The sequence below is a fragment of the Puma concolor genome, chromosome C2 (assembly GCF_028749965.1).
Source record: "Puma concolor isolate L17-30 chromosome C2, mPumCon1.1.hap2, whole genome shotgun sequence".
Classification (NCBI taxonomy): Eukaryota; Metazoa; Chordata; class Mammalia; order Carnivora; family Felidae; genus Puma; species Puma concolor.
In genome coordinates this window covers 157,839,560-157,851,726 of record NC_141675.1, presented here as the reverse complement: position 1 = coordinate 157,851,726, position 12,167 = coordinate 157,839,560, and the positions used below count along the sequence as shown (strand labels likewise).

General features: G+C 53.9%; 1 long non-coding RNA gene across 1 annotated transcript; it reads right to left on the bottom strand.

Moving 5' to 3' along the window:
* Positions 1-738: 738 nt before the first annotated feature.
* LOC147577657 (uncharacterized) lies at positions 739-9,465 on the bottom strand. Its single transcript, XR_015240508.1, has 3 exons — positions 9,383-9,465; positions 3,897-4,070; positions 739-1,038 (listed from the first exon to the last, which is right to left on the bottom strand). It is a non-coding gene; the product is annotated as an uncharacterized LOC147577657 (long non-coding RNA).
* Between the last annotated feature and the right edge of the window lie 2,702 nt (positions 9,466-12,167).

The window sequence follows — 12,167 nt, the reverse complement described above, 5'->3', positions numbered from 1 at the left end:
AGCTCGGAGTCTGGACCTGCTTCAGATTCTGTCTCCCTCTCTCTCTGCCCTTCCCCCACCCGTGTTCTGTCTCTGTCTCTCAAAAATGAATAAAAACATTCAAAAAAATTAAACATACCGACATTATGCTCTGTAGACAAAGATTGGGATTGTAGTTGATTATGTATATTCGTATATTTTTCTACTTCCCACACGTCGTCTGATGTTCTCGGTGACCTTTGATGCCTACGTGACTTGCATCGCATGGACTTAGAAGAATTTAATGAACCCTCTTATTGAATAGTCAGGTTGGGCCCAGTCTTTCACTGTTGTAAATATTTCACTGGCCTTACTTGTAAGTGAATCTTTGTGTGCATTTCTGATGACTTTCTTAGTATAACTTCCTTGAAGTGGAAAGACAGGTAAAAGAGAAGTTTGCATCTTTTGATTCTTAGTATATAGACGTGTTGTCAAATTACACTTGAGGAATGTGTGTAATGTACATGCCTGTCAGCCCTCAGTGATGATTTCAGCTCAGCTTTGTCAGGATTAGGTATCTGGATTTTTAAAGACTCCCTGAAAATTGGCAAGCCAAAAACACAGGAGGCGTTTTTAGGTACGAGTTTGTACAATTTCTCCCTAGAGTTTTATGGAAGATCAAAAGTGCAAATAAAAGGGGTTAATCTAACTGTGGAAGCTGAATTTTTAACGTTTGTTTTTTAACTTTATTTATTTGTTCTTTGGCAGGGCGGTGGGGGGGGGGGGGGTGGGAGTCCCAAGCAGGCTCAGCGCTGTCAGCATAGAGCATGACGTGGGGCTTGATCCCATGAACCGTGAGATCACGACCTGAGCTGAAATCAAGAGTCCATGCCTGAGCCACCCGGGCGCCCCGTGGAAGCTGGAGTTTTAGAGGCAGAGGATCTTCCGTTTGCTTCCGAAACCACACGAAGAAGGCTGACCTGGACCGGGTCGTGCATCGTCAGAAGCCACCAGTGCACACATCTCAGCGCCTGCGGTCCTCACTATGCCCGAGGTCCCCTCCGCTCACCAGCACCTCATCTGGAGAAGAGGAAGGTCAGGTCCTGCACAGTTCTCGTGGAAATCACCCCTGGCCATAAACGTGGGGCATTCGATATATGCTGGGGGTTAATCAAACCTGCTTTCCCACCAGACTGGAACTCCATTAACACGGGGAACAGGGCTGTCCTGTACGCCAACATCTTCACTGTGCTGATTGGTGGCAGCCAAATAAATGGAGAGAGGGAGGAGGGAGGTGGGGGGAGGGTTGGACGGGAGGTTGGGTGCGTGTGTGCGTGTTGAGAACAGTTTCCCAAACACTTAAACGTAGAACTACCATATGATCTGGTAATCCCACTTCTGGAGAGACGCCCAAAAGAATTGAAAGCAAAAGAACTCCCAGATACCATACACCCACGTTTGCAGCAGCACTCGCTCACAGGAGCCAAAGAACCAAGTATCCATCGAGGCAGGAACGGATCAACAAAACGTGGGACGTGCTTGTTGAAAAGCAAACCGCAGGTCCGAAATGGCATCACGCAGACTGAGCTCCCAAACCGGGGCTTCGGCTCTAACCTCACCGCAGTTGCAACTTCCCCCAGAAACGTGGTCCATCAATCAGCACCAACGAGCCGACCGCTCGGGCCCTCTCCCTCCTCCGGAGAAAGATGAGGTCAAGTGCACGATAAGACCCCTCGCCTCTCCCCCGCACGGGAAACTGGCTTTGCCCGGAAAAATTCTTGCGCGAATAACCTTCTATCCCACCCTCCTTCCGTAAAAACCTTCCGATTCGTACACCTCCTTGGATCACCCCCTCTACTTGCCAGATGGCTGTGTTGCCCGATCCGTGAATCGGTGAATAATTAGATTTTTAAATTGACTGGTTGAATGTTTGTTATTTAACAATGCGGTGTCTCCCCGATCGCGTGGGGGTCCCCAAATGTGGCGTGATGATCCCTATACTGCCTGGTTTGCCCGGGGGGTGCAAGAAATCACCCGCGGCAGCACAGAGGAGGTAGAGGTTTGTAGAATGCATGGCCAGGGGCTGGGGGGGCAGGGCAGCGGAGGAGGGACTGTCTGCATGGAGGCAGTGGGTGGGGCTGTCTTTAAAGGGGGAGGGTAGGGGCAAGGGGACAAGTGGAATCTTCCCTTTCTTGGTACCTGCGGCTGGATGAACGTAGCCCATTGGTCGGTTAGGGCCTCTGGGTATTTTGAGGCGGGTCGTCCGATGGGCCTGAAAGCGTTAAGTGGTAGCGTAGGGCTAACCTGCAGCCTTGCGAAATACCAGCTTTGTTCTGACACCGTAGGTTAGGAGATAACAGCCTTGTCCTGTCCATCAAGGGAACAAAAGTTCAAGGAAAATCAACTGGATTAGCGTTTGACTGGATTGGGGCAAGGGCATGTCTGAACTGTTTCTACCCCCATCTGGGAACTATCTCTTTGTTCTGTTCCCAGGTGATGATAAGACGACGTGGTTTCGGCTATAAAAACTCTGTACCCCGGCTGATCGAGGCTGCACTCTGATCAAGAGTGTCGGTCCCGATCAGTCGGCCTTGCCTCTCATTGCAATAAACTTTGCTGGGACTGTCACTGGTGCCCGTAGCATTCTGTTCAGGAGTCGTGTGGATGCAACAGGCCCGGGTGTCGAGGTGGCCGTGGTCACTGGGGGCCCTTTCGCCTTGCTCTACATGCCATTGTTCAAGCCTGTGGCCTAGAAGCAGCCTCTACGAACAATACGTACGACACGCTATTGTTCGGCCTCAAAAAGTAGGAACATTCTGACACCGGCCGTACCGCGGATGAGCCTTGAGCACACGGTGCTCACGGACACGACCCGGACACAAAAGACGATACTGTGCGAGTCCGCTTACACGAGGAGGCGCCGAGACGGAAGGCAGGACGGTGGGCGCCAGGGCTGGGGGAGGGGCTGGGGGGGGGGTCTGTGTATCGTGGGGACAGAGTTCCTGTTCCGGGAGATGGAGAGTCCAGGAGACGGAGGGAGGGGTTGGCTGCACAACCAAGTGAATGGACTCAACGCCACCGGCCTGTCCACGTAAAATGGTCAAGAAGGGAAAAGCACGTTTCGTATGTTTTACCGCAAGCTTGGGGTAAGATCCAGTGTAATGAAAGTAAGTTCCCTATTCTCCCAGAGCCTCCGTATCAGATTTAGCATAATAAGCCCAAGTGATGGACCAAGGGCTGAAAAACACCCCTTTACGACAAAACACAAAACCGGGGCTGTGGCTGGGCGTTCTGGTTCATTCCGGACGCTGCTGGAGGGCTGTTGCTGGCACAAGCAGAGACTGGGCCTGTGGGCGGCCAGGCTGGGTTGGGGACTGGGGCCGAGAGCCTTCCTGCCAGGGAGGGGCCTGTCACCGGAGGTCCCCAGGGTGAGGGTGGCCTGATGCTCGGTCTGTGCATAGTAGTATCTGCTCCCCTTGGGCAGACAGTGCCCAGAGGGTCCTTCTCAGCCATGCGTCCCAGCAGGCGAAGTAACTGGTCCATGTGCCTTCTGTTCCCCTGGGGTGTGGCCACAGGGGTGAGAAGACACAGACCCTGTCGCTGTGCTGTGTCCATCGAGGGCACACAGAGCCTCCTTCCCTCCTTTCTCCCACCCCCCACCCCTACCCCGTTTCCGGCCCTTCACTAGCCTTTCTGCTTTCTTCCTCTGCTGTGTCCTGCCTTCTGCTGTCCGACACGGGGCAGGGACAGCAACCTGTGTGGGTGTCCTCCCTGGCAGGCGTGCTCCCGGACGGCAGACGTAATCAAATACAAATGAAAAGCACCGAGAGGTGCACTGGTGGCCAACATATCTGTGACCAGGACTCCCAGGCTTGGCCGGACACTGCCGGGGGTGAGCCAGGAGCTTGGAGACGGAGCCTGGGGGCCCCTTACCTTACCTCTGGACGACGGTCAGGCAGAACAGGCACTCAGCCAATGAGGACCTGCACTTGAGAGCAGGCTGAACCAGCGAGAGAGATGACTTCTCTGCCCCAAAGAACACCGATACTGGTCACAAAAACATCCCAGAGGGTAGGAGTCCATTTGTGCGAAAGGTCCAGAAAAGGCAGACCCTTGGAGAAAGGAGGTAGGGGAGTGGCTGCAAGGGTGGGGGGTGGGGGTAAAGGGGAAGGAATGGGGAGGGATGGCTGACAAGCATGTGATGGGGGGGGGAAGGAAAATGTTCTAGGATTAGGTTATTGTTAGAGATGTGCAGTTCTGTGAATGGACAGAAAATCACTGAGTCGTACATGTTCAAATGGGTGACCTCTAGGGTGTATCAGATATATTCCAATTAAGCTGTTTTTTTTTTTAATTTTTTTTTTCAACGTTTTTATTTATTTTGGGGACAGAGAGAGACAGAGCATGAATGGGGGAGGGGCAGAGAGAGAGGGAGACACAGAATCGGAAACAGGCTCCAGGCTCCGAGCCATCAGCCCAGAGCCTGACGCGGGGCTCGAACTCACGGACCGCGAGATCGTGACCTGGCTGAAGTCGGACGCTTAACCGACTGCGCCACCCAGGCGCCCCTCCAATTAAGCTGTTTTAAAAGTTAAAGAAATAAGGGGCGCCTGCGTGGCTCAGTAGGTTAAGCGTCCGACTTTGGCTCAGGTCACGGTCTCTCTGCTTCTCCCCTACTCACACCCCGTTACTCTCTCTCTCCTAAAAATAAACATTAAAAAAAAATTTTTTTTTAAAAGTTAAAGAAATAAAAAGACATTCAAAGCAAACAAAAGGAAAAAAGAAAACAGTTCTTCAAGGTGAAGTTGAGACTTAGGGGCACCTGGGTGGCTCAGTCGGTGAAGCGTCTGACTCTGGATTTCGGCTCAGGTCATGATCTCACAGTTCGTGAGTTCGAGCCCCACACCGGGCTCCGTGCTGACAGCTGACAGCGTGGAGCCTGCTTGGGATTCTGTCTCCTTCTCTCTCTGCCCCTCTCCTGCTTGCTCCCTGTATCTGTCTCAAAAGAAATAAAAATAAGCTTAAAAAAAAAAAAAAGTGCAGACTTAGAAAAGAGGTGGGCAAAACCGCATTCTCGTTGTTCAGACCCAAGCCAGGTCTGGACCTCCGGCCACCGCGCTGACGTGCGTGGAGCCCGGACTTCATCACTTCCACCCTCGTGGGGAAAATAAGCAGACTGACAGTCTGTAACTTTCCTTAGACCTGTCAGAGCACTGAGGTCCTGAGTAGACCGCCACCCCCAAATCTGGAGGGAAGGAAGGGAACACAGAGTCACAGCTGAGATTGACTCACCCCGGGGCGGAAGCTCCCGGAACCAGGAACCATAGGAACGGTTAAACTGTAGTTGACAACCTGGTGGAGGCTGAGTGTGGACCAACTTGAGGGTCCAAACTCTTGTGGGGTGGGGGCCCTTGGTGGGCTCACCTCCAGGAGCCCAGCTGTAAAGACCAGAGAGAGTCCGCCGTGCTTGGCGAAGTAGGAAGGGAGGCAATGGGTTTGAAATGCCCTGAGCGGCCTTGTCGTGGGCCTGGGGCGGGGGATGGGGAGGGGGGGGGTCACCTACCACAGCCTGTGTGAGTCTGAGCAGGCTCCTCAGCTCCCGTCTCGGGGAGGGGGAACAGGCTAAGGACTGCTTCTGAGTGTCGCTGCCGAGGGACGTCTTTGAACATTTCTCGCAAGGCTGGTCTCCCGGCAGCAAATGCTGTCAGGCCTTGTCAGCGAGAGTCTTTATATCTCCTTCCATTTGCAGGGAAACATCACGGGAATGGGATGGGACCCTAGGTGGGGGCTCATGTCTCTCTTCTCCTTCACTTGGTGACCTTTGCTCCTCTCCAGGTAAGGTGGCTTTTCTTTTCCTCTGACCGCTTTCAAGATCTTCTCTTTGTCTCTGATTTTCTGCAGTTTCAATATAATATGCTTATGAGTAGATTCTTTTTTTTTTTTTTTGTATTTACTTTTCTCGGTGTTTCCTTAGCTTCCTGGACTTGTGGTTTGGCGTCTGTCATTCACTTTGGAAAGTTATCTGCTATTATGACTTCAAATATTTCTTCCGTCCCCGTCTCTCTCTTCCTTCTCCTCTGGGGATCCCATCGTGTGTGCCGCACCTTTGTAATTGTCTTATAGCTTCTGGATCATCTGTTCACTTTTTTCCCCCATTCTTTTTTCTCTCTGCATTTCAGTAGGGAAGTTTCTTTCTTTCTTTCTTTCTTTCTTTCTTTCTTTCTTTCTTTCTTTCTTTCTTTCTTTCTTCCTTCCTTCCTTCCTTCCTTCCTTCCTTCCTTCCTTCCTTCCTTCCTTCCTTCCTTTCTTTCTTTCTTTTTAATGTTTTTATTTATTTTTGGAGGAGACAGAGACACAGCATGAGGGTGGGAGGGGCAGAGAGAGAGGGAGACACAGAATCGGAAACAGGCTCCAGGCTCCGAGCTGTCAGCACCGAGACTGACACAGGGTTCGAACCCACGAGACGTGTGATCATGACCTGAGCCGAAAGCAAGAGTTGGGCTTTTAACCCACTGAGCCTCCAGGTGCCCCTGAGCATCTGACTCTTGATTTCGGCTCAGGTCATGATCTCAAGGTTGTGGGATCAGGCCTCACATCGGGCTTTGCTCTGACAGCCCAGAGCCTGCTTGGGATTCTCTCTCTCCTGTCTGTCCTTCCCGTGCTTCTGTCTCTCTCTCTCTCTGTCTCTCTCTCTCTCAAAATAAATAAATAAACTGAAAAAAAAGAAAAAAAAAAGCTCAACATAGTCTTAGCATTCAATCCAGCAATCACACTCCTGGATATTTACCCAGTGAGTTGAAAAACTTATGTCCAGGGGCGCCTGGGAGGCTCAGTCGCTTGAGTGTCCAACTTCAGCTCAGGTCATGATCTCACTGTTTGTGAGTTCGAGCCCCATGGCTGGCTCTGCGTTGAGAGCCTGGAGCCTGCTTGCGATTCTCTCTCTCCCTCTCTCTCTGCCCCTGCCCCGCTCACTCTCGCTCTCTCTCAAAAATAAATACACTTTTTTTTTTTTTTTCAAAACACAGAGAGACACGGAGGAAACATAACTGCACGTCGCTAGGTGGAAGAAGGCAACGTGAAGGATCCCCCCCGCGTGACCTTCTGGAAAGGGTCACACTACAGACGCAGCCAAAGGAAAACCAGTGGTTGCCACGGGGCGGAGGGGAGGCGGGGAGAGATGAGTGGGGAGAGCACAGAGGGTCTTTCGGGCAGTGAGACTATATGAGGCTGTACGGGGGGGTGCGTGCCATCGCACGTTTGTCCAAACCCACGGAGTCCACACCACCAACAGGGAGCCTAATATAAACTGTGGGCGTCAGTTGGGAATAATGAAGTAATGCTCATGCATTCATTGGAACAAATGTGCCCCATGCACTGGAGATGCTCAAAGACGGGGAACCGTGTGGGGGGAGGGGCGTAGGAGAATTCTAAGTCCGCACCATCTGCTCCGTTGTTCTGTAAACTGAAGACTATCCTGACAAATAAGATCTGGGAATTTATTCTTTTTTTTTTTTTAATTTTTTAAATGTTTATTTAGTTTTGAGACAGACAGAGACAGAATGCGAATGGGCTAGGGGCAGAGGGAGAGGGAGACACAGGATCCGAAGCAGGCTCCAGGCTCCGAGCCGTCAGCACAGAGCCCGACGCGGGGCTCGAACCCACGAACCGTGAGATCATGACCTGAGCCGAAGTCAGAGGCTTAACCGACTGAGCTACCCAGGCACCCCTCTTACTTTTTTTTTTTTTTTTTAATGTTTGGTTTTGAGAGAGAGAGAGAGAGAGAGAGAGAGTGAGTGCGGGGAAGGGGCAGAGAGAGAGGGGGAGACACAGGATCCAAAGCAGGCTCCAGGCTCCGAGCTGTCAGCACAGAGTCCGATGCAGGGCTCAAACTCATGAACCGCGAGATCACGACCTGAGCCGAAGTCGGATGCTTAACCGACTGAGCCACCCAGGCGCCCCCGGACTTCCCTTATGTCTTGAGGTGCCTGTGGTCCTGGACCCCGAGCAGCCCGTGGCCTTTCAGGCCTGCAGTACGGTGCTGGCACTTCCCAGGGACTGCCCCCAGGACAGAGACCCGGGGCTCCTTCAGCGGGTGAGTGTGGCGGTGTGGGGAGCGGGTGGGCTCTCTGTGGTGGGCCGCTCAGGGTGGGGGCTGGGCCCCCTCCCAGCCTCGCCAACCCCCCAGCAGGGTCACTACGGAACAGTCTGACCCGGTGTTCTGGCCTGGTTCCGGCAGGCTCTGCGGGCTCAGAAGGCAGACGGACGCCCCGTCACCTTTCTGCATTCATGTTGTTTTCAAATAACACTTTGATTTAGCTTATGTTTCCTTTATAGAAAAGTGATATTTAGTTGGGGCGTTGGTGAAATCGTAACGATAACGTGTATTCGTGGCTTTTGTCCACTGGCCGTGCACTCCCACCACGTGTCTGCTGCCTGACGGGCTAACCCAGGACTTATTGACCTCTTGGGGCACGGCGACAAAAGCCGGGGACAGTCTGTGTTCGAGGCGGGACCCGGGAGATGGCACCTGTCGGCCCTGGCTGTGGGCCCACGGGGCCTGACTCAGCAGGCTGCCCGTGCTGGGCCCTGCCGCACCACCCCGGCACTCACGGACACTCCAGTCCACCCGGGGGCCGCAGGGCCAAGGTCGGACACGCTCCTCAAAAGATGCACTCTCACGAGAAAAATTAGGGGAGATGTTCCAGAATGAGAGAGACTAAGGCACGGTAAGCAAATGAGAGTGGCCGACCACCTCCTGGTTAGAAAAAACGTGTCGGCAAGAACTCGGGGACATTTGGGCAGGACCTCGTGGGAGGTGTGGCTGCGGTGACCAGGTTCCAGGGGAAGAACGTCACTCTTTGGCAAAGCAGGCTGGAGCGTTTGGGGATAAAACGTCACGTTGCCCATATTTTACTTGGAGCGGCTTCAAACAGAAAACATGAACAAAACACAGCAAATGTTCACACGGTCCAGCCCAGATGGCGGCTCTCCGAAGGCTGAAAGGAAGCCGGGGCCGCGGGTCTGGGGCGAAGCTTCTCGGGCTTGACCTTGTGGAGGCAGGGCAAAGGAAGAGCCCCTGGATGTTGTGGTTTTCCAGCTGGATTCGGTTCGGTCCGGCTGGTGTTTGCTGAGCTCCGGTCTGCACCAAGGGCCCGGCTAAGGGCTGCGGGGCTTTGGACCTGGGTGTTCTGCCACGTGTTCGGGAACAAATCCCCCAGCCCAGGCGAGACGCGGCTGGTTCAGCGGGTCCGGGTGGGACCTGAGATCGTGTGTTCCTGACCAGTGGGTGTGGAGCCCTGTCGCTGGCCGGCGTCCGGGCCGCGAGGGGGCAAACCCACAGCCCCGGGGAGCCCACGCCTGCGTAGGGCCTGATGCCTCCATGGCTCCTGAAAGCCCGTGAGCGGGGACCCACAGGAGGACTTACCTTCTGGAAGCTGTCAGGCGTGGATGCAGCTACATGTGAAGCACAGAGCCTGGCAGGAGAGAAGGTGCCTGGGGTGGGGGTGGAAACGGGACTTTGCTCCGCGTCAGAGTCCTGCCGCGTGTGAGCCCTGGGAGCGTCCCCGCGGCACCACGCCGGCCCTCCTCCAGCCTCTGGCTCCTCCGCGGGCCCCTCCGCTGCCCTGCTCTTGGAGTCGCGCTTCCTCCCTGGGAGAGGTCAGCCCACCCACCGAGGGCTTCCCCACGCTGCCGCCTCCAGCCGTCACAGCCTCCCTCCCGCTGTCCTTACCCAGCCGCTGTGGACTTTATCGAATACATGCTTCTCAACTTGTTGTAAGCCCTTTGATCAATCTCCGGAGACCTTGAATGGTTGTTGTTGCTAATTCCGACCAGTTACCCCATGTCTTTCCTGGGGAGAGGCGTCTCTGGGCAATTCACACTACCATTTCGGAAGTCCTGCCTCCTTACCATTCTTAGACTGCCCTGAACAGGCACCTGCCTCAGGGCCTTGGTATGTGCCACTCCTTCTGCCTCAGGGCCTTGGTATGTGCCGCCCCTTCTGCTCACAGTACCTTCTCCAGGTACCTAACACATGGCTCGCTTTTCGCGCTCTTCCAGCCTCTGTTGAAATGCCACCTTCTTGTAAACAGTCCTCGCCAGCAGTCAGTTAAATTAAGGAAAAAACACCACATACAAACGAAAATGCTGATTCAATTTCAAGTTCTTTCCAACACTCAATACAAGAAGCACTCCTTCTAGACTGTCTATACTTCTTTGCTGAGTTCGGTAGACACCTAAAAAGGCTCACACGGTGTGAAGCCTGACACTGATCTGTCCGAAACCGGCCAGATGTGCGGGGTGGGGGATTTTCGCTCACAGGACAGCACCAGACCCTGATGTGTTCCCTGCTCTCCTCCTCCCCAGACAGATCTGATCCCCAGCTGAGCCGTCACACGTGTCCCCGGTGCATCTTCCCCACTGGTCAGCGCCACCAGGGCACGGATCCCGCGGGCTGTAGCCCCTGCGGCATAAACAGAGCAGGCACAGCTGAGCGGAAGAATGGCCAAGAACGAATGGGGTTTGTATACGGGGCGAGAATAGTGGTTTTGGAACCTGCCTCCTAAGGACGGTGGCTCCTGTTGTGGCATCGGCTTTCTGCTGCACCCCATGTGAGCTCAGGAAAAGCAGGGACCGCACAGAGCCCGTCATGGCAGCATGGGACAGCAGATACCCACAGGGAGCTCGGAGCCTGGGCGCGGAAACCGTGAGGAAGCCCGTGACAGGCCACTCTGAAAAGCGATGGTTGAAGCACGACTTTGGGTCTGTGGTGGATGAGTGATGGGAACCGGTTCGCTCCCTGATGCCGGCAGCATCTTAGGACAGGGAGGGCGGGGCGAGGCCCCGGGTGCATGGAGAACTGGGCAGACAGTCAGGCCTGGGTGTCCTTAGAGCTCCTCTGGGAGTTTGCATTCGGAACAGGGACTACTCAAACTTCCACAAGGTATCGAATGGAAGCCCCAGTTGATACTCGAGCTACATTTCAGGCCGACAAGAGCCTGAAACCTGACCACCCACTATCAGAGAAGTGGACGAAGGGACGCGGGTGTGGTGGTGAGACCTGGGGTGAGGTCAGGACTGTGGATGGCAGGGAGAGGCTTTCCTGGTATTCTGGCCGTTTTCTGGTTTGAGTGACCCTCTGTGGACTTGTTGGGGCTCAGGCCACATGCAGCTGGGAAATCTGCTCGGGAACAGGTGCAGATGAGAGCGAGCGCAGTGTGGAACAGAGGCGTCAGGCCTAGCAGTGGGGTCTCTGCTTCAATCATCCAGGAGACCCCAGAGCAACCGCTCGCTGGTTCCGGGCGGTGGACGCGTGGAGAGACAGGTGCCTGGAGAGGCTTGTTGTCGGGCGCCCAGGGCTGATGTCAGCATCCCGCAACCCCCATCACACTTGTTCCCCGAGACGTGTGTTTTCACGCACACGGACAGCCCATGTCAAGTACAGACCCGAGTGCAAAGACAGGTTGTGTTTATTGGCCTTGGCTTTGACGTGACAGACACACTCTGCAGACGTGAGTACAAACGGACTGTAAACAGACGGATCGTGCCAGCAGAGTCAGGTTAAATGCAGAGAAGACACACAGATCAAAAGGCGGGTTCTACTTCAAGTTCTTTCCAACACTAACAACCGCTCCCAGGTGCCCTTGACCCTTCTTTGTGCTTTCGGGTAAACGGGAGTTGGAAAGGACGATACGTTTATAAAGTGTAAAACCAAACCGTACAAACCCGACCAGACGAACGGGGGAAGAGGGAAGGTGCTCGTCTTACAAAATACCGTAAGACCACCAGCATTAATGTGAATCGTTCCCATCTTTGGACTTGCAAGCCCCCTCAGCAATTTTCCTAGGAAAATAACATGCATCAAATAGAAAATTGGTATTCTAAATACATTTTCTTCGTGTGACACATTCTTGTTGTGGGTATAGGTAATGAGAATGAAAAACTTTTTCTTCTTCCTTCCTTTCTTGCCAAAATGTAGGCGTTAAAAGTAAACCACAGCAAACCTACTGAACTCACCCACAGAATGGAGTCAGGACAGATGGAGACAAGGGTGGATGCAGTCCAGGGCACCCGGGTCCAGAAGCATCGCGGGACCGGCAGGCGCATCTCTAGGACGCTCTGCGGGGGCCTCTGAGCAGACGGGCGCGCGTGTGCCACGAAGGGCAGGCCCGCGCTCGGCCGCAGAGCTGGCGCGCAGTCTTGCTAAGACA